This window comes from Phasianus colchicus, chromosome 5 (genome assembly GCF_987193195.1).
Source record: "Phasianus colchicus chromosome 5, bPhaCol1.hap1.1, whole genome shotgun sequence".
NCBI lineage: Eukaryota > Metazoa > Chordata > Aves > Galliformes > Phasianidae > Phasianus > Phasianus colchicus.
The window spans coordinates 60,344,705-60,365,920 of record NC_143440.1 but is presented as its reverse complement, the minus strand read 5'-3'; the positions used below and the strand labels follow the sequence as shown (position 1 = coordinate 60,365,920).

Below are 21,216 nucleotides of genomic sequence, written 5' to 3'. Positions count from 1 at the left end.
GAAGGCTGCACACTGGGTGCTGTCAGACCCAGCCTCGTGACAAGGCTGCCCCACGCCAGCCCTGTGTAAAGCTGGGGCAGCAGTTTGCTGTGGCTGCTCCTCGAGACACAAATCGTGCTTGGTTTGCAGCCTGCACTGGGAAAATCAATCACGAGCTTCAGCTGCAGCACACAAATGTAACAGTTCTGTGTGCATGGCTTCGTATCAAGCACTTCATTTATTTTTTGGCTTGAATGATTCTGATATTTTGGAACGTCAATTAACTTGTTTCTATACCTCTGAATATTTAGGCTTTCAAATTAGCCATAATATAAGGGGAAAAATGTTTAATTACAGAAACAAATATAACAAGGGAAAGAAAAGAGCAGTAGCAGACTAACCACCTCCCAACAATTGGAAAGTGTGCTTTATTGACGCACACTGCAGTGTGTCTGTGGGTGTTGACTGGTACAGTACTGTGTGCTAGGACCCTGTGCCCATCTGGGTGCACTCAGATCACTTCCAGCACAGAAAGGCCAATTCCTACCATGGATCAGAAGCAGCAATTAGGTCATAAACTGATAGATTCTGAGGTAGAAGGCACCTCAGTCTTCTTTGCTCTGACAGTGTTCTCCTGGCTGCATGGCACTGACACCATTACTCCTGCTGCAGCACAGGTCTCACAGGGATGTCACACTCATTCTGGGTCCAAAGGCACCCGGATAGGAAAGCCACAGCCCAGCCAAGCCCTGTGCTAACGCACTCCTCTGCAGGCTGCACTTGTTGGCTTTCCCACTGCACCACAAGTTCCTCTCTGCCTTTCCCTGCCAGAACAAAGCACGCTCTCACAGACAAGATTCTCTTCCCACAGAGATCCCAGCGGGATACACTGAAGCCATTTCAGCCTTCTTAATAAATTACAAGGCTGAATTTCTGGATGTGCTCATTTGAGACACGTTCTCCAAGCACTCACATGGCCATGCAATGTGCTTCTTCCCTTATAATCAGGTGGGCATGGAAATCCCTTGGGGTTGGTCCCAGCAATCCCACATGCAAAGTGGCAGGAGTGCAAGAGCTCCCCCACTGTTGATGATATCCAAGCAAGGACCACATTTCCCATAGCACCAAGCCCACAACTGCTTCCTACCCCCAGATCAAGATACAGCCACCCATCTCCCCTGCTGAGCCCCAGGCAGGTGTTTGCATTTGCTTCAGTACAAATGCATTTTTCCAAATAGCTGCAGCTTACTGCACGACCCACACTGCTCTGACCGACTCCTGCTAGGTGGTAGCTCAGTGCTGCTACCAGAGCTTTGCTAGACTTTTTATTCATTTTAATCAACAGCAATATCCTTCAAAATGATTGAGTCAAATGCTGGAGAGGCCCTACAGAGTCTCAGTGCAAACATTTCTGCACATAGATGATTTCTAGCATGCAGTTATTCCCTTTCATTGCTCTTAATTCATTTAACTCCTGCTTTCATAACTTCTTACCCAGTACACTGGAGGATTTTCTGCTGAAGCTAAGGCTGTAGGAAAGTCTTTGTGCATTACACAGGTCACTGGTGTTCTTCAGGTTTGCAAACTCCATAATATCTGCACCCATGATACTCTTCTCTTGCACAAGGACTGGTTAAGAGCTGAGTAAAGACTTCAGGACTCGATTCTGATCTGAGTGCCGATTTGTTTAACATCCTCTACATGGAATGCAAACCAACAGCGATTTAAACTTCAGGAGTTTTTTATTCATGAATTGTATCAACTCTCTTCTTTCTTTTTCTTTTCCATAAAAATCACAAAATGGCCCGGGTTGGAAGGGACCTCAAGGATCACGAAGCTCCAACCCCCCACCACACGCAGGGCCACCAACCTCCACATTTCACAGCAGCCCAGGCTGCCCAGGGCCCCATCCAACCTGGCCTTGAACACCTCCAGGGATGGACGGGGCATCCACAGCCTCTCTGGGCAGCTGTTCCAGCACCTCACCGCTCTCACAGCAAACAACTTCCCCCTGACATCCAACTGAAATCTGCCCTCCTTCAACTTCAAATCATTTCCCCTTGTCCTGCTGTTATCTACCTTCTCAAAGAGTTGACTCCCTTTAAACCACTTTATCAGCAGCTGGCCAGCTTGGTGTGTGTGTGAGTGACCCCAGAGACATGGACACATCAGCAGCTAATTACTGACAAGAACAGACATATTGTAATGATACACATTACTAAAAAGACAAGAGAGCAGAAGACGTGCTGAAGGGAAGTGAAAGGAATGTGTGTGATCAAACACATAAGCAAAAACATTAAATATCAAAAGTTGTTATGCTTCTTATTCCTGTTCTGTAATTCAGGGTCTGAGGTTGTGGGTTTTGATCGTTCTGAAGAATTGAAATTTCGCTTGCTTCATACACGCACCTGCAGGGGGAGAATTATTTTAAATGAGGAAATTTGCTAAAAATCCCTTTTTCGCATAGAACTGTTCTGCCCACGTCCTCACATGCCTTTCTTTTGTTCTAGTTGAGATAGCCCCAGTTCCAGCTGAAAGTGTAGTGATGCTCCTTCATCCATCCGTGTGCACTCCAACAGGAGATTACGGCATATTACAGAAATGTCATATTCTAAGATACGTTTTTTTCAGTCAGATAAGTGAGAAATAAATATTTATAAGTTTTACAGGCAGCAAAATTAGGGCTCGTTGCAGTATCTTTTTGATTGATGAACAATTAAACTACAGGGTGGTTTAATCCTACTTAATCTCATAACACAGCTCCAGGCGCTGACTTTCTCCTTGCCTGCAGTGGGACTTGGCAGCCCATCTCTCATGTAAGTGCAGGTCCTGCCCTGTCATCTCAAGCTCTGCATTAGTGGCAGTGAGGGGCCACACACACATATTGTGCAGAACCCCACATTTCTAGCACCCCTGGGTGCCCTGTCCCAGCTGTATCCCCATGCACTGACAGCAGGGACACCCTTCTTGGTGTTCCTTCAGTCTTGCAAGTTGTAACACCAGAGCTATACAGCACCACAAAGTCATAGAACCATAGAATCACAGAATGGTTGGCTTGGATTTGACCTTAAAGCCCAACCAGTTCCAACCCCCCTGCAGTGGGCTGTGTCCAGGGCCCCAGCCATGGCTTTGGCCATCTCCAGCAATGGGGCACCCAGAAAAAAGCATTCTGAGTGGACAAAGTATTCTTCAGCATGGAAAGATGGCATTTTGTAGTCTTTAAATTACCCAATAATTACTGAAGCCAAGTAATTATCATCACCTTTATGACTTTAAAATTCTACTCATGCAAAAACAAACAAACAAAAATAACACAAAGTCCTAAATCACGTTGTTTTAAATTGTTTGAATTAGTTTTGAAATTCTCAAAACTGAGCAAAAACTTCCTGCTTGGTGCTGGGTTCTGCCCCTTCACCCACACTGCTCTCCATTTCATAGAATCATAGAATCCTTAGAGTTGGAAGAGACCTTTAGAAGTCATGCAGTCCAACTCCCACCAGTGCAGAGCACAGGAGCAGATCCCCTCCCTCACCCTGCTGGTCACTGTGCTTTGGATGCAGCCCAGGGTACGGTTGGTTTTCTGTGCTGTGAGGGCAGTGCTGGCTCATGTCCAGCTGCCATCCACCAGCACCCCCAGGGCTTTGTCAGCAGGGCTGTGCTCCATCCTTCCATCCCCCAGCTTGTATTGGCAGCCTATGTTGCCTCAGCCCAGGTGCAAGAGCTCATACTTGGAAGTGCTGAACCTCATGAGGTTCACCTGCCAGTCTAGGTCTCTCTGGATGGCATCCCATCCCTCTGGTGCACTGACCACACCGCACAGCTTGGTATCATCAGCAAACTACTGATGGTGCACTGATAACGTCAGTGATGAAGATATTAAAGACATTGGCCCAGCATCACCTGTGGGACACCACTGATCTCCATCCAGACATTGAGCCACTGACCACCCTGTGTCTATGTATGGCTATACCAGCAGTTTGCCCAAGCAACAAACGTCTTCTGCAGTCATTCACAATTGTTCTCACAGATTCCAACCGAAGCGCTCTGGCTGAAGCACATAGTTAGCACTGCTCTAACCTAATAGCACACAAAGAGCTTCCTGACCATGAGCAGAAGACATCTTCCATGTGGGATCACAGCCCTGGGAGCAAGCAGCGTGGCTTCTTCTGGACAGCCCAAGCAGGATTTATCACCTGCAAGCTGTGACCCCACACTGCTCCACTCTGTGCCACCAGCAGGCAGTGAAGTCCTGCACCCATTCACCAGCACAACAGAGAAAGCAACGTCAGCTGACAGAAATCCCATTTCTAAGGGCCAGAGAGCTCAGAACCAACTCTGCTTCTGTGTCTTCAGCACTGTGGTACGTTCAGCTATTGCTCGAGAATCACTGCCAGTTAATGTTTGTGATTCTGCATTAGTGAGGAGCTTGCAGAGTACAGCCAGCCATGCTCACGCTCCCTCTGGCTGCTTAGTGAGCTCTGAAAAACAAGGTGATGGAAAGCAGCAGAAGAGGACTTTTGGAGGCAGGTTTTTTCAATTGCACTCAGCTTTAAGGCTTATGTAGAGAACTGCAGCAGCACGACAGCAATGGCGCAACGCCCAAACATTCTCTCTTGTTTCAAGAAGTCTTCTCCTCACTTCCACTTTTCTTACAAAAGACAAAAGGCAGACTTTGGCTTCCCAGCTTCCCCCCATGCTGCTTCATTCATGCATTTCATCCACTGGTTAAATTCATAGAAACCCAGGAAAACTTTAAAAATGGAAACATGAAAAAATGTTGTTCCAATAACTTCCTTCCAAATGCATTTACCTAAGAAGAGCCCTGTAAGCCCTGCCTTCACTCTGATCTTACCTCCCCACTTGAAGATGTAATGATCCCAGTGCTTCTGAGTATCACCAAAAGAAAACATTTTTTAGGATCTTTAATTGGGCTGGGAGCTCATTGTGTCACTGAACAGGTGAAAGTCAAATCCAGATGCCCTAACCCCATTATCACTTTTATTATGGAAGGCCAATCAAGTGACAGCAAAGCAGCCCCAAAGCCCCGGGCTGGGAGTGCAACTCCTGGGATGAGGGATGGAGCAGCTCCTGCTGCACTGCCTTCGTGGAAATAGACAAACCACTGCCTGGTGGCAAGACGCACTGAAGGCAGTGCATGCTTTGCAGGAGCATCGTGTGATGTCATTCATCTGCAGCTCTGCTGTTTGCTACCAAGCAGGACCTCCTCCCACGCTTCTGTCTAGAGGTGCAGGCAGCGGCTGTGCACAGAGCTGAGGCAGCTTGGTGTGCAGGTAGGGGCTGCAGGACTGCTGCAAAGCCCCTCTGCTCTCTGCCCTCCTCTGGACCGCCTCACATCTCTCTGTGCTGGGCCCCAGGTCTGGATGCAGCCCTGCAGGTGGGGCCTCAGGGCAGAGCAGAGGAGGACAGCCCCCCCCTGCACACTGCAGCCCCTCTGTTGGTGCAACACCGTTGGCCTTCAGCAATGGTCTGTGGGAGACCTGCTGGACGTGAGAGCTCTGCCAGCACTGACTTTCCCATCTCCTGGAGAAACCCCCCCACCCCTTGACTTCTCTGCCATTGGTGTCAGCAATATTTCCCCTGCTCTGAGGTCTGTAAGGGAGGTGGGAACCCCCTTCCTCAGCACCGTGCCTGGTGTGTGCAGATTTGCCTCGTCAGCTAATTGGCCCTGATAACCCTTTGGCATTTCTTACCCTCTGCTGGGGTGCTGCCCAAAGACAATTAGAAGAATGAAAAAAATTATCTGTGATCCAAGTACTGTTAATATAAGAAAAAACAGTTTAAGTAACGGAAAAGCTAGAACTGTAGCTACATAAATAATTTGAATAATATAATCAATGACAATTAACTCTAGTTTGTGATCATTAACTACAGTAAAATGATCTAAGGACTTTCCTTTTGGAGAAGGTTACCTTATTTTGTTGATAAATGAATCGGCCCTGAGATAGCATGCCTAAAATTCAAGTCAGCACCGTACAGTTTCTTAACTAAGAAAGCAGAAAAATACAAAATCAATGCAGCAGTCTTTAGGCAATTAAATGCAATCACAGTGATTGGCCTCAGGATGGAAAGGCTGTGGAGCAGCCCCAGCCTGTGCAGGGCAGGGAGCCTGATGGACACACAACCCCTGTGGGGCAGACAGCGTGCTGGAAGGGCAGGCAGACCAGGCATCTCGGGGAGCCTGCATTAAAGCCCTCACACTGCTCAGCTGAACACCATTCTGAGGGAAAACTTACCACTTTGTGAACTTGCTGCCCACAGGAGACTGAAATAACGAGTGGTGTTTACTTACATCCAGGGCATGAACTATGGGAGTCCTCAAATGTCTTTTTTTTCTTTCTTTCTTTTTATAAAAATGGGGGTTTTGAAGCCTCTGACAGGTCTCTCGTGCTCATCCCTCCAAACACAACAAAAGGGACAGCCCTGGAGCTCCACTGGTCAATGGAGGAGTTGGACAGATGGGTGATTTGTGATGCTTTTAATGCGTTTCTAATTTCTCATTGCAACTTTTTTAGCAGTATATTTTAAAGAGGAAAACACTCCCAGCAACCAAGCCATATATTTAAATTGAACAACAGGCATTTAGAGGGAAGCTAACAGCACTTTTAAACTCTGAAAGCAAAAAAAAAAAAAAAAAAAATCACCATCTCCTATTCATCTAAATGTCATTTCCTGAACAGTTGAAAACATAGATTGCTCAAACTCGGCAGTTTGCTGCTGACAGCAACAAAACAGCGTGCAAGGCCAGGAGCAATTAGCAGAGTGGGGAGCAGCAACTGCAGCTCTGCATGCATGCAGCCAGGCAGGCTGGTCCCTGCAGCAGCCCCAGTGCAGTCAGGGCAGCCTTGGGGTCCCTCTGGCTGCACCCACCCACACAAGGGTAGGGCAAGCAGCACGAGCTCCAGCAGAGAGAGAAGCCAGCTGCCTGTCTGTGATGCTGCAGAGCTGGGCAGCTGGCCTGTGCTAGAGGAACACGTCCTTCTGGGTGAAAGGGAGCACTTTCCCTTAGTTCTGTTTAGAAACATTTAAAGTTGTCAAATAGCTTAGTAGGAAACCAGCCCAGACAGATCTCTATGGCAGATGTGAGTATGGCTCCTTAGCCACTCTGTTCAGAGCAGTTCTGCACCCTGGAAAGAGGGAGGATGGCTGGAAAGCAGCCCTAGGGAGAATGGTTTTAAAGTGAGACAGGGGAGTTTAGGTTGGATATGAGGAGGAGGTTTTTCAGCCAGAGGGTGGTGAGGCACTGGAACAGGTTGCCCAAGGAGGCTGTGGATGCCCCATCCCTGCAGGCATTCAAGGCCAGGCTGGATGTGGCTCTGGGCAGCCTGGGCTGCTGGTTGGCGACCTGCACACAGCAGGGGGTTGGAACTGGATGAGCACTGTGGGCCTTTGCAACCCAGGCTATATCTGGGATTCTGTGATACGGTGAGCACGGTGCCATTAACATCCTCCAAGAGAACTGTCAGCAGTGGGTGTCCTATCTTACATTATTGCTCTCGATGACAAGTAATGCTGTGGGCACCCATGGGGCAGGGATACATGGCAGCCCTTCCCACCCAGCCCCTGCCATCACTTCTCACAGCTCTCACCACCATTAAGGCACACTGGAAGCCTATCCAGTGGCATCCAAATCACACACCAACCCCGGCACCTGCAGGAGGATTCCCCCTTTCTCAGCTAAACGCTCCGAGCAGCAGCAATACGGTGAAGCTGCTTTAATCCTTCAGCAGCCCTGACCCCCCCCGGCCCTCCCTCGGAGCTCTCCGCACGGCTCCGCTCCATCGAAGCGCTGCTCATTAGCGGCTTCCCTGTAAATAACCCAGAGCTCCATTCCCAGGGCTCACCTAGTGTGCTCCTGATCTACTGCTGCACGCAGGAGGCTGAACGAGCCACGTCGCAGCACTTTGCTCTAATGCTTTTGTAGGTCCGGAGAAGTCGGTAACTTCTTAATCAAACACGTGGAGGAGCTGCAGAGAGGAATTAACGCCGCGTCCTCTGCAGGGCTGGCAGACGGCAGCCCCGAGTGCCACGCATTGCTGGAGGGAGAATGGGAGGAAGCTGAAAACGGAGCCTTTTTTCTGTATTTTGTTGCTTAGAGACCACTGTGGATGAGTTTTGTTGACTGTTGCGTTTGGTTTTTATTGTTTTTTTTTTCCTCACTTCTTCCAGTGAGGGAACAGGAGTGTGAGGGAGGGGCTCTCTGTGCCCAAATCCCACGGCCAGCGAGGTTAACATCAAAAATTAAAGGGTTTCCATTAGCACGAATAGATGATGGAAAAGGATCAAGAAGTCAAGAGTTTTAAAACCATTACGTTTTCACTTTTCTTATTCTGCTATCATAAGCAGAGCATTTTTTTTTTCTTTAGCTCATTTAAAAAAATAAAACTTTCAGCATGTTTTGACCTTTAGCCCCTGTAAAACTTACAGGAAAACACAGAATGTGCCTTTAGTAACAGCAGCACTGCTTACCCTGACCTATGTGTGCTGCAGCTGCTTCTGTCCTGGCCTAAGATTCCCCATAGGAACTGGAAACCGACATGAATCACCACTGCTCACATACCTTCAGCTCACATCTACTCGTCATCCATCTTCATGCTACTAATTTTCAGGGGTTAGTTCTGGTTATTTCCTAATTGATAGGAGTGGAGATGGAAGTGAAAACAGCCACGTTTGCAGCTCCTGCTGCGTCCATCCCCTCCCGGAGGCACAGCAGGGCTTCAAAGCTCCGCGAAGGAGGAAGCACTGATTGCATTGTACCTCGATCCGGAGGAATTCAAACCACCTCTTTACACAAATAAAAGCTTCTCAGCATTGTTAGACGGGTAAGTATGATATCCATTTCATGTGTGGGCAAAGCATACAGGAACTGAACTTTCCAAAGTCGCAGAAATGGAAAGAAAAAACCTCCCAAATCACCCAAACAGCAGCTCGATAATTACAGCTTATTTTCCAGACTGCAACTTCCAGCAGTGGTTGAAGGTGAGCAGTGCAAGATGCTCAATGGAACCGAGCGACACCTGGGAGTGCCCTCTGCCCACAGCCAACTGGCTGCAGCTGCACAAAGCACCCTGTGTGCCCTTGGTGCTTTGCTCCAACCTGCAGGAATCGAAATACAAACAGAAAAATGGACAGTTGTGGTCTAGCTGTAACCCCGTGGCCATTAAAACACACATAACGAATGGAAAGCAATGCAGGAAGCTTTCTGGGCAGCATGGCTAAGTGAGCCCCAGGAGGGAAGGACCACATCTCTGGGAAAGTCTGGGCTGTGGTTGCAGATTGAGGAGCACATTCTGGCAGACCCTGACACGCTGAGCAATTAAGGAAGGCTGCTCGAGATTGCTCTGAGGCTCTCTGCAGAACCTCATCAGTGACAGCGTGCATTCACATCATCTAAAACCACCAGTAAGTCACGTGCAGATGTGAGAATGCTGTGGAAATATTCTCAATTTGTGATAGGATCGATGCTGGTATGATATCCTGAGCACACATCTACCCAGCAGATTAAGGTATCCTTTTGCACTTTGGGTGCAGAACTAAATACAGGGCTTCTTTTAATTATCATCATTAGCAGATGACCAAATCTAGAGATACGTTCAATCAGCACCACTTTGGGATGGGGTGGGCAGCCCAGGCAGCACAGCCCAACTTGTGGGTCCCCACTCTGCACCACGCTGCAGCCCTTCATGCTTACCCTGCTCTCTGGGAGGGCACTGTGCAGCAATCCAGCACTGCTCTGGTGACCATCAGACATTTCCCTGCTGCAGCACTGCTCCCAGCCTCTGCCAAAATGCCCACAGTTTGAGTGAAACCAAATCAAAGTCGTGCTTTTCCACATGCAGATTGTCTAAAAATAAAGTGGGATTTGGGCAAGCCTTACTTTTCCCCTATGGCTCCAAGTGCTGCTCACTGGCCTCTTACTCTGCCCCAGCTTTTCTCCCCCTACAAGCTCAGGGCTGTACCACCTCAGCATAAATGCCATTATAACTCCCAGCTTTACAACAGAGCACCATGAGCTGAAAATGTTTAATACTCTGCCTGGGATCCAGAGAGAAAATGTGCTGCCCTGGGGGAGGGCTCATTTTGGAAAAGCCAGAAGGAGGTGACATCTGTGACATCTGTGACATCTGTGACATCTGTGACATCTGTGCTCTCTCAGCCTGACACAGCTGGCACAGGGTTGACCCCAGAGAGGTGTGAGTAAGTTTTGGTTGGATATCAGGGAAAGCTTCTTTACAGAAAGGGTTGTCAAGCACTGCAATGGGCTGCCCAGGGAGGTGGTTGAGTCACCATCCCTGGGTGTGTTTACAAACCGTTTGGATGTGGTGCTCAGGGCCGTGATTCAGTGGAGGGCTGTTAGAGTTAGGGTAGGATGGTTGGGTTGTGGTTGGACTCAATGATCCTTAAGGTCTTTTTCAACCTGAGCAATTCCATGATTCTATGAGTGCTGCTCTTACTGGAGAGCAGCAGAGGTGTGCTGGGCTGAGAGGAGCCCATTTAAGCACTAAGGCCACCTGCAGGCTCACCTGCCTCTCCCCATCACTGCTTTACCCTCAGAGCTTTATGAGCTTTGGAGAAGACAAGGGATGCAATGGGAGGACCCAGGGCAGTGCATGAGAACAGAGAACTCCTCCATCAGTGCTGTGCACAGCCCTGGCAAGCAGCTGCATCATGGCTCACCATAACTGCTGTCAGCAACAGGCCGTGTGTGAGGCAGTGCCCCACGACAGACAGCTTCAACAACACACATCCAAGTTATTGATTCTGACCAAACCAGGGCCTTCTGTAGGTCATCTGTATGTAAAGGTTCCTGGGCTTGGTTGCAGATGCTGAAACACAGCGTCCTGAGTGACGGAGGACCGCACTGCAGCACTGATGAGCTCCATTAATGAGAGCAGGAGGAGGCAGGACCGTCCCTCCTGCAGCTGTAGCAGTGCTGCAGGACCCGGCCCAGTGCTGTGGGGGCAGTGATGGGGTGGGAAAAGGCTCTTCCATCCCCCAGACCCCTCCCCATCTCCTCCAAACACCACAGGCAGGAAGAGAACTGTGCCACCAGCACCACAGCTCTGGGCTGCCGGGGTGCTGCACCCCATTAAACCCCAGTCGCTCCGCACAGATCTCAACTCCTTCAAATCTTTATATAAAAGACCTATTTTGACTTTTTTTTTTTTTTTTTTTTTTTTTTTTTTTTTGGCCTTCTGAAAAACAAAATGCATCCAGGAGATGTTAAATCGCACAGCTGCAGGCAGCTGTTCCAGCAAAAGTTTGCAAAACTGGTCTGGTCCATTGAAGTAACAAAGCTTTACTGCACTTCCAGCTCTGCCTCCACCCCGAGGGGAGCCAAAGGAACTCCGCACGCCTTCCTTTGTGATGCAGAAATAGGGACGTCAGGAAAACACGGCACTATTAACACTAAGGGGCTCTTTGTGGAAGCAAAAAGGATTCTGATTTCTCAGCAAAAACACTGACAACGAAAACAAGGCTGTTGAAATTACCAGCGCTGTGCAGTGACTATTCCGCATTAATTCACCTATTGAATTTATTATGGCAAGATAATTAAGGGGAATTATCATGACAAGATAATTAAGGGAAAACGCATTGTAGGTACAATCAGAGAAGCCCCAGGACACACTTTGACTGAGCTGCAGCTCGACCTGTGCTATGGCACGCATCACATGCCTGGCATACACCATAGTCCACACAGCACCATTTGTGGGATTAAAGAGTTACCCACCAAATCCCGTCTCACGGAGAAAGTGCACCTCCAGTAAATAACGTAACATTCACAGCCACTTCTGCAACATTACTGCATTATTTATTGCTGCTTTAACGAGCCTCGGTAGGAGCATCTCTAAGTGACTCTCACTAAGAGGAAGAACTGCAGATGTGGTGCTGAGGGATGCAGGCAGTGGACGTGGTGGGGGTGGGTTGGGGGTCTGAGAGGTCTTCCCCAACCCTAATGATTCCATGATCCTAGGGCACCACATTAAATGTGAATAGGAGTTCCTGTTCCTTTTACAGTGCTGTTTGTTCAGAGGTTCAGGGAGTGACATCTGTATAAACAGGAGGGGAACGGCTGTTTGTGAGGGTGGATGGTGACAGGACAAGGGGGAATGGCTTTAAAGTGAGACAGGGGAGGTTTAGGTTGGATATGAGGAGGAAGTTTTTCAGCCAGAGGGTGGTGAGGCACTGGAACAGGTTGCCCAAGGAGGCTGTGGATGCCCCATCCCTGCAGGCATTCAAGGCCAGGCTGGATGTGGCTCTGGGCAGCCTGGGCTGCTGGTTGGCGACCTGCACACAGCAGGGGGTTGGAACTGGATGAGCACTGTGGGCCTTTGCAACCCAGGCCATTCTCTGGTTCTATGACAGAACAGCCCAGAGGTCAGGACAGGCTGCTCAGCCCTGGTTCATAGCAGTCCCCATGTGGGTGAGGCTCCATTTGCCAATGCTAGTGGCACATGCATCCCATGGGGCACCCCTCCACCATGACCCAACTCAGGGGGCAATGGGCAGCATCTTCCTGTTCTGCTTCTAAGTCACTTAATCACTTTTTAATTCTGGTAGTCACCTATTTGCATAAACATCTGTTCAACTCACTTCACTTGAGCAGAAAATTTGACAACATGCCAGTGGCTCAACTCAGACTTAGTTGCTAAATTCTCAAAGGATCTGAGAACCAACTTTGAGGGTATCAGTAAGAATACAGTGCTGCGTTATTTACACCTGCCTGGACCTGGGGAGCCCAGCATGGGGAACAGTGATCCAACTGGGACCTCCCCAGGGAAGGGGGGGGTGGGGGGCACAGGGGGACCTGTGGCAGCAAGACCAGCACCTCTACTTGCAGCATATCACTGCAGCAGGGATTTTTATCCTTCATTTCAAGTATTTTTTGTATTTATTCATTCTATTCCCTATTTTCTCCATTGCTCTTTCAGAAGAAGGGTTAGTTGTGGAGCTGCTGCAGTATGGCACGCTCCTTCATGCCACTCCTGTGACTGCAATGCCCTTCAAAGCCCGGCACCAAGGCAGCTTTATCTGCTGCAGGAACAGCGCAGCCCCGTCCTGATTTGGGCAGACTCAAAGCTGCCTTTGACCTCTCTGCTCTTCTTTCTTTTCATGCTATGAATACTTATTTCTCTTGTTCAGTCCTCGTGGAAATAGGATCAGATTTAATAATCGGCATCTCAACCGGCTTTTCCTCTCTTCTTCAAAAGGGAAATGGTTTTAATACCAGCTAAGACCATCAAACATGGGTTTTCCCTGAAAAAAAAGCCTGTTTCAGCTAAAAGGGAAACAATTGACAAATCCAAAGATGAAACCATTACTCTATACATGCTGAAAGTTGTTTTCCCTGCTATCTGCAGCACAGCTTTCACAGCAAGCAGGGGATTCTCCAGAAGAACCACGCAGACAGATGAGCGCACGGAGGCCCTGAGCTCACAGCAGCACAATGGGCAGTGCTGCTCCAGCTGAGCGTGGGGACAAAGCTGCACGCAGGCCTTTGTATACGACTCCTTGGACAGCCCAGGCACCTGCTGCAGGGCACAAGGGCAGCAGCTGCCCAGGGCATGCAAGTGATGCAAGCCACAGCCTGCTCCCAGCACCTGGCAGCAGCAGGCTCCACGTCTGGGTTTGGTGCACAGACCTGAATTCCTCGCCTATGGTCACTGGCCACGCAGAGCATCCCTCAGAAGAAGCTGAGCTCCCCAAAATTCCATGCAATATTTAGAATTCAGACTGCATCACATACGTTTTATCATCATTCAGCCCCTTTATTGGTGCTGTTCCAGTGGAAGTTCTCTTTGCCTTGAAGCCACGCAGCGGAACCCCGGCTGCGATGCAGAGACAAAGCTATGACTGAGGTCAGCTGCTTTCAGCCATTAGCTACCAAACTGCACACGGAGCAGAGAAAGGCCACGTTTCCCCGTGCCTGACAAATGCTGCACTGCACCTCGAGAGCAGCAGCAGCGATGGGAGCAGCCGCAGCCTGCGGGCACAATGCACGTCATAGGGCTGAGCAGCACCTCAATAAAAGCACCAAACTGCATTACGCGGGCAGAGCTGACATTCTGCCCAAATAGATTTTGTTCCCAAAACTGATTTAGCTGAAATTCTTACCCTGCTAAATACCCAACATTCATCAGGTTGGGTTATTTGCCGGCGCGTAATAATTCCATATAAAGGCTGGGAGGGAGGCTGCAGCGAGCAGATTAGCAGAGAGCAGACCAGCTCTGTGAGCAGCACGGCGAGGCACTGCTGGCAGCACTCCCACTCCCCCCATTTTTGGCCTCACCGGAAGCAAGCAGGCAGGAGAAGTGAAAGGGAAGCTGCAGCTGCTGGGGTCTGCAGGCTCTTCACTGTGCAGGTTCTGATAAATATTACATGAGGAACATTAGCAAGAGCTGGTCCAGAACATTTAAGCCTCAGGCATGAAACAGAGCTGCAGCAGAAGCAGTGCAGATAGCATTGCCTCACACTGCCCTGCGAGAGGAGGAAGGGGAAACCGCTCTTGATCTGACAGCACTGGGGCCAAAGGGCTGCATTGGTGCTGCAGCCCCGAGCTGTCTCAAAAGCACAGGCCAATGCAAAGAGTCAGCTGCAAACACCTGTGCAAAAAAGCTGATTTTTGATCGCTTCCAATTTTAACATTTGTTTGTTTCTCCCCTCGCTCACCCCTTTGCACCCTGAAGGTTGCTGCAGTGCTTTCATCGAGGGCTCTTTTACTGTTTTAACCATTACTGTTCAATAGTGTTTGCTGAAGCAGTGGGCAGAGTACAAAGTCTGTGTGAAGCTTTCACAGTCAGTGAATTAATAAACGACAGATTTAAAATCCGAGCCAATCGCTCCCACTGACATGACCAGCTGTGGATCAGTACAGGAGCGCGGGGAGGGACGGACAAGAGGAGCACACAGCACCACTGAAGGTTCTGTGCATTTTCTGCCTGTTTCTGTTACATTTACTCTGCCTACAGAGCAGCAGTTGCCTCTAACATCCATTCTTCTTCCAATAAAAAAAAAAACATAAACAAACATTACAAAGCACAGAGCAGAATAAATACAGTGAAGCAGATAAGCTAAAGAACTGGAAGAAGAAGAAAAAAAAAACAAGTGTTAAGAATGATGGAATGCCTTTGCTTCAATGTCCACAAGAAAAAGAAAACAATTGCTTCAGAGGAACTCAAACATCAGCTGTTTTCTTTTCCATCCAGGCTGGATGCACACAGCTACACTACAAAGCCAAGGGAAAGGGGTTTTCCAGTGGGAGCCCTGATGGATGCTCACGGTGCTCACAGAGGAGATGGGAGCATGTTGGAACTGAAGGGTAATGAATGCGAGCAGCAAAGACTCTTTATGCCATCTTACTTGTGACTTTAATTGGAAGACTAGCGAGTGCAGATTGTATTGAGAAGGAACAACAGTGCCACAGCAAGGAAGGAGATGCTCCATCCTTAACAAGGAGGCAGCACATCTCTGAATCTCAAACCCCAAACGTCCCCAGCAATGGTGGGAACCCCCTGGGATCCCCTCCTCCTGTTCCCAAGGAAATTTATTCCAGCATGCTCTCCTGTCCCAAATGAAGGGAGTAGTCACAACTAGCAAGAGAGTACTTCAAGGTTCACCTTTCCCCAGACGTACTAAACAGGTCACTGTCATTTTGCCACAGCGACAAAACCCTTCTTTAAATGGGACTAACAGCCATAGCGTCACATCCCAGCTCCATTTGGCTCCACAGTGTATGCCTGCAGTCTCGGTTCCTTCCTATGACTCAGTGCAAAGCATCCTTGTTGCAAAGCCCACCCAAGTATTCCCACAACTCAGCGACAGCTGGATGCTGCATACAGATTTGGGACCTATCCTTGTTTTGGGATGTTAGAGAAGAGTGCGCTTGGGAAGAGGGAGCAGCCATCCCTGGGCAGATCTCACCCAGGTGTGCAAACTATTTCTTTTATATATACCCAACAGTGCCATTTGTGGCATACAGACCGGGAAATGTGGGAAGAGGAATTTCCAGGGATGTGCAGCTTGTCAGGTTTGTTGGCTTGGGATTTGTTTCAGTGGAGGCAGAACCCACCCGTGCTCCTGCTGAAGGCAGGATGGGATGGTGATGACTTGCATGCCTTTGGAGGGTCAGCAGTATCACACAGTGCTCTCTGAACCATGAGATTGTCTCCTCAGTCCGTGTTTCCACATGACAGCACCAAGAGAAGCAGAAGTCAGGCACCAGTGGCCCTAGGAAGCTCAATAAGGGAAGTGAGGGGATTTAGTCATTCTCCTAACATCACAGCTGGGAGAACCCCAGCCTTTTAAGCCACGTACGTACAAATGCTGGCTCTGTTTTCTTAAGCTCTGGAAAGCATTGCTGCATGCTCAGCAGGGGCTGGCAGGGCAGTGGCAGCAGGTGGAGGGCAGCAGCCTCCTTCAGGAGCTCCATGCACTGAGCCAGGCTCTGCTCCCCTGCATATGCAACTGCTTCTGCTCTCAGATCACTTCTAAATGCCTTGAAGTCAAGGATATGATACAAAGCACTATTTAAGCAATACAGAAGCAATCACCATAAGGATGCTTTTAAGATAAAAGACACTAAAATTAAATAAGATGACCGAGGCTGCACTAGCCATTGAGTTGTCCATGAAACAGATGTCTGAACGCTGACACGTGAACCAGAAGGCTGCTCCAGGCAACAAGATAATGAATTATTGCCACAACGTATATGAATTTAAATACTGTTAACCATTTCCACTTATAAAGCAAAAAAAATATAGAGGAGTTATGTTTGTTTTGGGAGAGTAATGTGTTCACTTAGGCACAACTCTTCGGAGCTCGTGGAACATCCTGAGTTGGAAGGGACCCATCAGGGCCATCAGCCCAACTCCTGGTGTTTTCTCTGAAACCCAAATTAAATGCCCTTTCTTTATTCCATATGAAAAACTCGTATCATCCATTACTCTCTTTGGTATAGCAAGGAAGCACAGAAAGCCTCATTATGAAAATGCATTAAGGCTGGTCACTAAGTTTAGTGCCCAATTTCCCAATGAGTTCATTAAAATCCAGGATTTTGTCCACAGAACGGAAAGAAAAAAGACAGAAACAAGAGAGAAGTAAGGATGACATCACAGAAGGTTACTCAGTAGGGCAGAGGAACACAACCATACATTTCTAATGGGAAAAGCAAGAGTGAAGCATGCAGCCACAGACCGCTGAGTCCCCATCCAAGTTGTAGAGCAAATGCATGGCCATGCCCTCACATGCTGGAGAACACACCATCCTAACAGGATGTTTTTCCTTCACAGCTGCTGCATACACCCATTATCAAATAGGTAACCACACAAAAGAGACCAGGGAGGCTGTGAAAAGAAAAGTAAACCCATATGGTGTTGCACAGGTTCATGCTGATGCTGCACTACAGCCCAACTTCACCCAGTATAAGTCAGGAAAACACACCACCAGGGCAGGTGCAATGATGTGACATTGTTAGTGACCCTGTCAGGCTCCCGAGAGAGAAACACGACTTGGATCACTCACTGCAGGCAAAGGGCACACAGCTGGCCAGGTGCCACCTGCTCTGGGCTCTGCAGAAGACAAGTAGCAGCTACAGATACAATAAGCCAGGTTAATCTGGTGCTTCCAGTGGTGCTGATTCAGATTTGCACCGCTGGCAGAAAGGAAGAACTGGCATAAGGCAGGGCACAGGAGATCACACCCCCAAAGATGAACTGTGCAAGTGTCACCAGAACGCTTCCCGAGCTTTGTGAATGAGGTAACCTACAAGGCAAAGAGCACTCTGTGATAACTCATCCAATTACTACAGCTCTAATGAAGCTGCATCTCCTGTACAGTATCTGGAAGGAACCTCTTCACTAAATAGCCATTACATCACTGTGAAGAATTGGATTTGCCGTTCACATCTCAGTTTCCACATGAGTTTGGTAACAAAACCAACATCTGTTGGATGGCATGCAGTAACTGCAGCCTTGTGAAAAGCAGTGAGAGGACTGCAGAGCCATTAATATTCCATACAATGGGTACAGGTTTCCCTCTTCCAGTTTGGAGCAAGCCAAGAGCAAAACAGTGCAAAGACCCATGTGCCCCTCCGAGAGCATATGATGAATAGTAATTAAGTTCTGATATCACGGTTTGAGAGCCTATTGCAGATCCTCTGTATAAATGAGAAAGAGCAAGTCTGTTTAATGAACAGCCTGAAAACTGAATCAGACAGAGCAGAAAATCCCACAGACATCCCTATAAAGGGGGCAGGCATGGAAGGGGATCCACAGTAGTGCCAGAAAGGGAAAGCTCGATGTGTGATGCATGAGGAGACCCTGCAAGGGGATCCTGGAGTGAACCCCAGGCTGAGTAGCTCCAGTCCTCAGCAGTCACTGCACACAGCAGCCAGCAGAGCTGTGTGTCAGTGCTCAGCGTGCTCAGGAGCAGCAGCAGGCAGGGTCAGATGTAGCAGCACTGCACGGCTGCAGCCAATGCTCTCAGTCCCTCTGATTTATCCTTGCCTACAGAAGATCTGCATCTGAGGCCCCGCTGATTTGCAGAGCCCATTAATCAGCACAAGAGCTTTTCCTCCCAGGCAGTCTCTGCAGAGACAAGCAGCAGCAGGGCAGAGAAGGCCAGGGCTGGGCACACAGTGCTGCTTGCAGAGTGGGCAGCATCAGGATGGGCATCCAGGTCTGCAGCTGCCTTTGTGCTCATTGACCCCTTGGGCTGCTGGAGTCACCAGCCTCACAGCCTGCAGCCATGGGACAGCTCAGCACCACTGATGCTGTTAACGGCACTGACATCTGATGCAGACAACACTGCATTACCACCTTCCCTGGTGTCAGAGCACAGGGCTGTCCTCTCCAGCACAGCAAAGGGAATTCAGCACAGAGGGATTCAGTGTTGGGGAGCAGCCATCACACAGCAGGAGCTGCCCATTGCCTGGGTGGTTCAGCAGCACTTCAGAGGACACCAAAATAATCCTAAAACTGGGCCTGATGACAGACGTGTCAGATAGGAGATTTGCTCTCGGCTTCTGGTCCATTTGATATCCCACCCTAACAGAACAGAACCCGACAGGGGAAGCCTTGCTACCTGTTCACTTTCTACTTCTTCCTCACAGGCCATAAAAGCACACAATTTTCCAATGTAGTCACGAAACTGCAAGAAGAATCAGCTGTACATTTCATCCAGCATATCTTAAAAAGAAAAACAGTCTCATACAGCTTGTTTTATTCATACCATCTACTAATTTGTTCTTAATCAGTAGCCTCCTGCTGAGTCCCATCTTAGAATCACAGCTACTATTTCAGTAAGGAGATTGCATGGTTTGTGTTCCTATGGAACCTTAGCAGGGCACACAGGTGCTGCTTCCATGCGGGTCTGTATGCTGGCATGACTGATGAGGTTACAGCTGAGAGAGGACCCAGCACCCATCACCAGACCCTCCTCAGGAGTCCAGCAGGGGTGTGGAGAGAGGACAGCTCCAGCCCCACTCCTAACCATGCTGTGCTGATGTCTCAAGAAAAGGCCCCTTCCCAGCCCTGGTGCCACATCTGTGCCACGCACAGCCCAGCACACCTCAGCCTACAGGATATTTACAGCTGTGGGAAGATTCTGCTGTTGCATCTACTCCAATTTCCAGAGTCACACTGGAACATGGAATACAACTGCATTCCCTTCCCCACAACGCTTCCCAGCATCAAGAGATCACTTGATAGATGGCCAGAAATCATGGATGCTATGGTTCCTTCTGTTACAGTCCTCCCAGAAACATATCAGAGAGTTTTAAGATAAGAACAGAGAAGGACATCACTGCCAGGAACAGGGAAATTCACTCATGGTCAGAGCACCATGGGCCCAGAGTTACACACAGGAGGAGCAGTCCCTCCTCATTAGGGCTGAATAATCAGAAATAAGAGCAGACAAAGAAAATAGGCTGTAAGTGTCAGACTGCTCAGACAAGGGAGGTGCAATTCTGGCAAAGCATGAAGATTAGCAATGGAAATAAAGATAGGAAATTAATTGCTTCTTCCAGCCTCACACCAAGAACTGTGGGGGAGGGAGGAGATGAGGGAAAGGGAGCTCACAGGTTTTGGAAGAACAGCAGACACACCATCAGCTCTGCTCCTTCTTTTACACGAGCTTTCTCAGTCTGCCGTGTCAAAGATGCAGTGCTAAAAGTCGCTGAGCAATAACTGAGCTGTTTAACCAACATGCAGATGCTCTGGGGACCCTTCCCCAAAGCTAAAAGGGGCAGAGCTGGAGTTGGAGAGAAGCAGCTGCAATGTCATCTTTTGTATGGCTCAGTCCAACTCAGCCTCTCCTCCTTTCCTTCCTGGTACTTTACAGAGAAAGCCAATGGATTAAAAGGTTGTTCTACAACTAAAAAGAGTTAAGAGCACTAAGCCAAAGAACGAGCCTCCTCCTCCCAGCAAAGCACACAGGAGTCGAGTGAAGGGCAATCATCCCATTTACGCGGTGTCCTCAGGACTGTATCTCTGCTCAAGTGCACTGCTGTGCACAACCTCTCTTTCTCCCAGCTTAGAAAAATATCCTCCATCAACACAGAAGGATGCAGGGCACACAGCTAATTGCAGTGTCACGGCCAGCAGAGCAGCATGTGCTGCTAACAGGGACATGGGCCAGCACAGAGCACACAGGCTGGATTTTTCTTTTGAAGGCTGTCCAAAAGAAAACCCAGGAACATCAGGGAGCACTGGCCAGTGGCATTTAAACATCTCCATCCCCTCTCCTTCTGGAAGGGCACAGCTACTTTCAGGGTGGTTAAGACAACTCTCCTGGGATGGAGCCTTCCCAGACTGCACACATCACAGGATCTGCCTAATCTCTTGGGCATCTCAATGGATGCTGAGATGAAAATGCAGACAAAGTGTTTTCTCCCCACTGCAACAGCAGAAAAGCCACCACTGCAAAGCCAATGGGGGAATTTTAACATGGGAAATGCCCACTGCAGGTGAAGGTCAGTCAGCCCCCTCGCCTGCAGGCAAGCTGCAAGGGGCTGCAGGGGCACAGGCATGTCAGTGCTTTTCCTCTGAGTGTAAGAGAGAAGTCAGATGGAGACTCAGAGAAGCCAAAGCAAAGAGAACTGGCTGTGCCTCATTCACACCATTGTGTCCTTCAGAGGAGGCCACAGGCTGTAACTGCCAAGAAGGCTCTTCCACAAAACCCAGCCTAGAGCAGGGCAGCCCCCAGCACAACACGACGAGACCA

At 48.9% G+C, this 21,216-nt stretch overlaps 1 long non-coding RNA gene across 3 annotated transcripts in view; it reads right to left on the bottom strand.

Annotated features, from left to right (window-relative positions):
- The window catches only part of LOC149917980 (uncharacterized), a 41,364-nt gene extending 33,277 nt beyond the window's left edge, over positions 1-8,087 (bottom strand). For all 3 annotated transcript variants that reach the window (XR_016467204.1, XR_016467203.1, XR_016467205.1), the window contains exon 1: positions 7,842-8,087. This is a non-coding gene — a long non-coding RNA (uncharacterized LOC149917980). The remainder of the gene's footprint in view (positions 1-7,841) is intronic.
- Between the last annotated feature and the right edge of the window lie 13,129 nt (positions 8,088-21,216).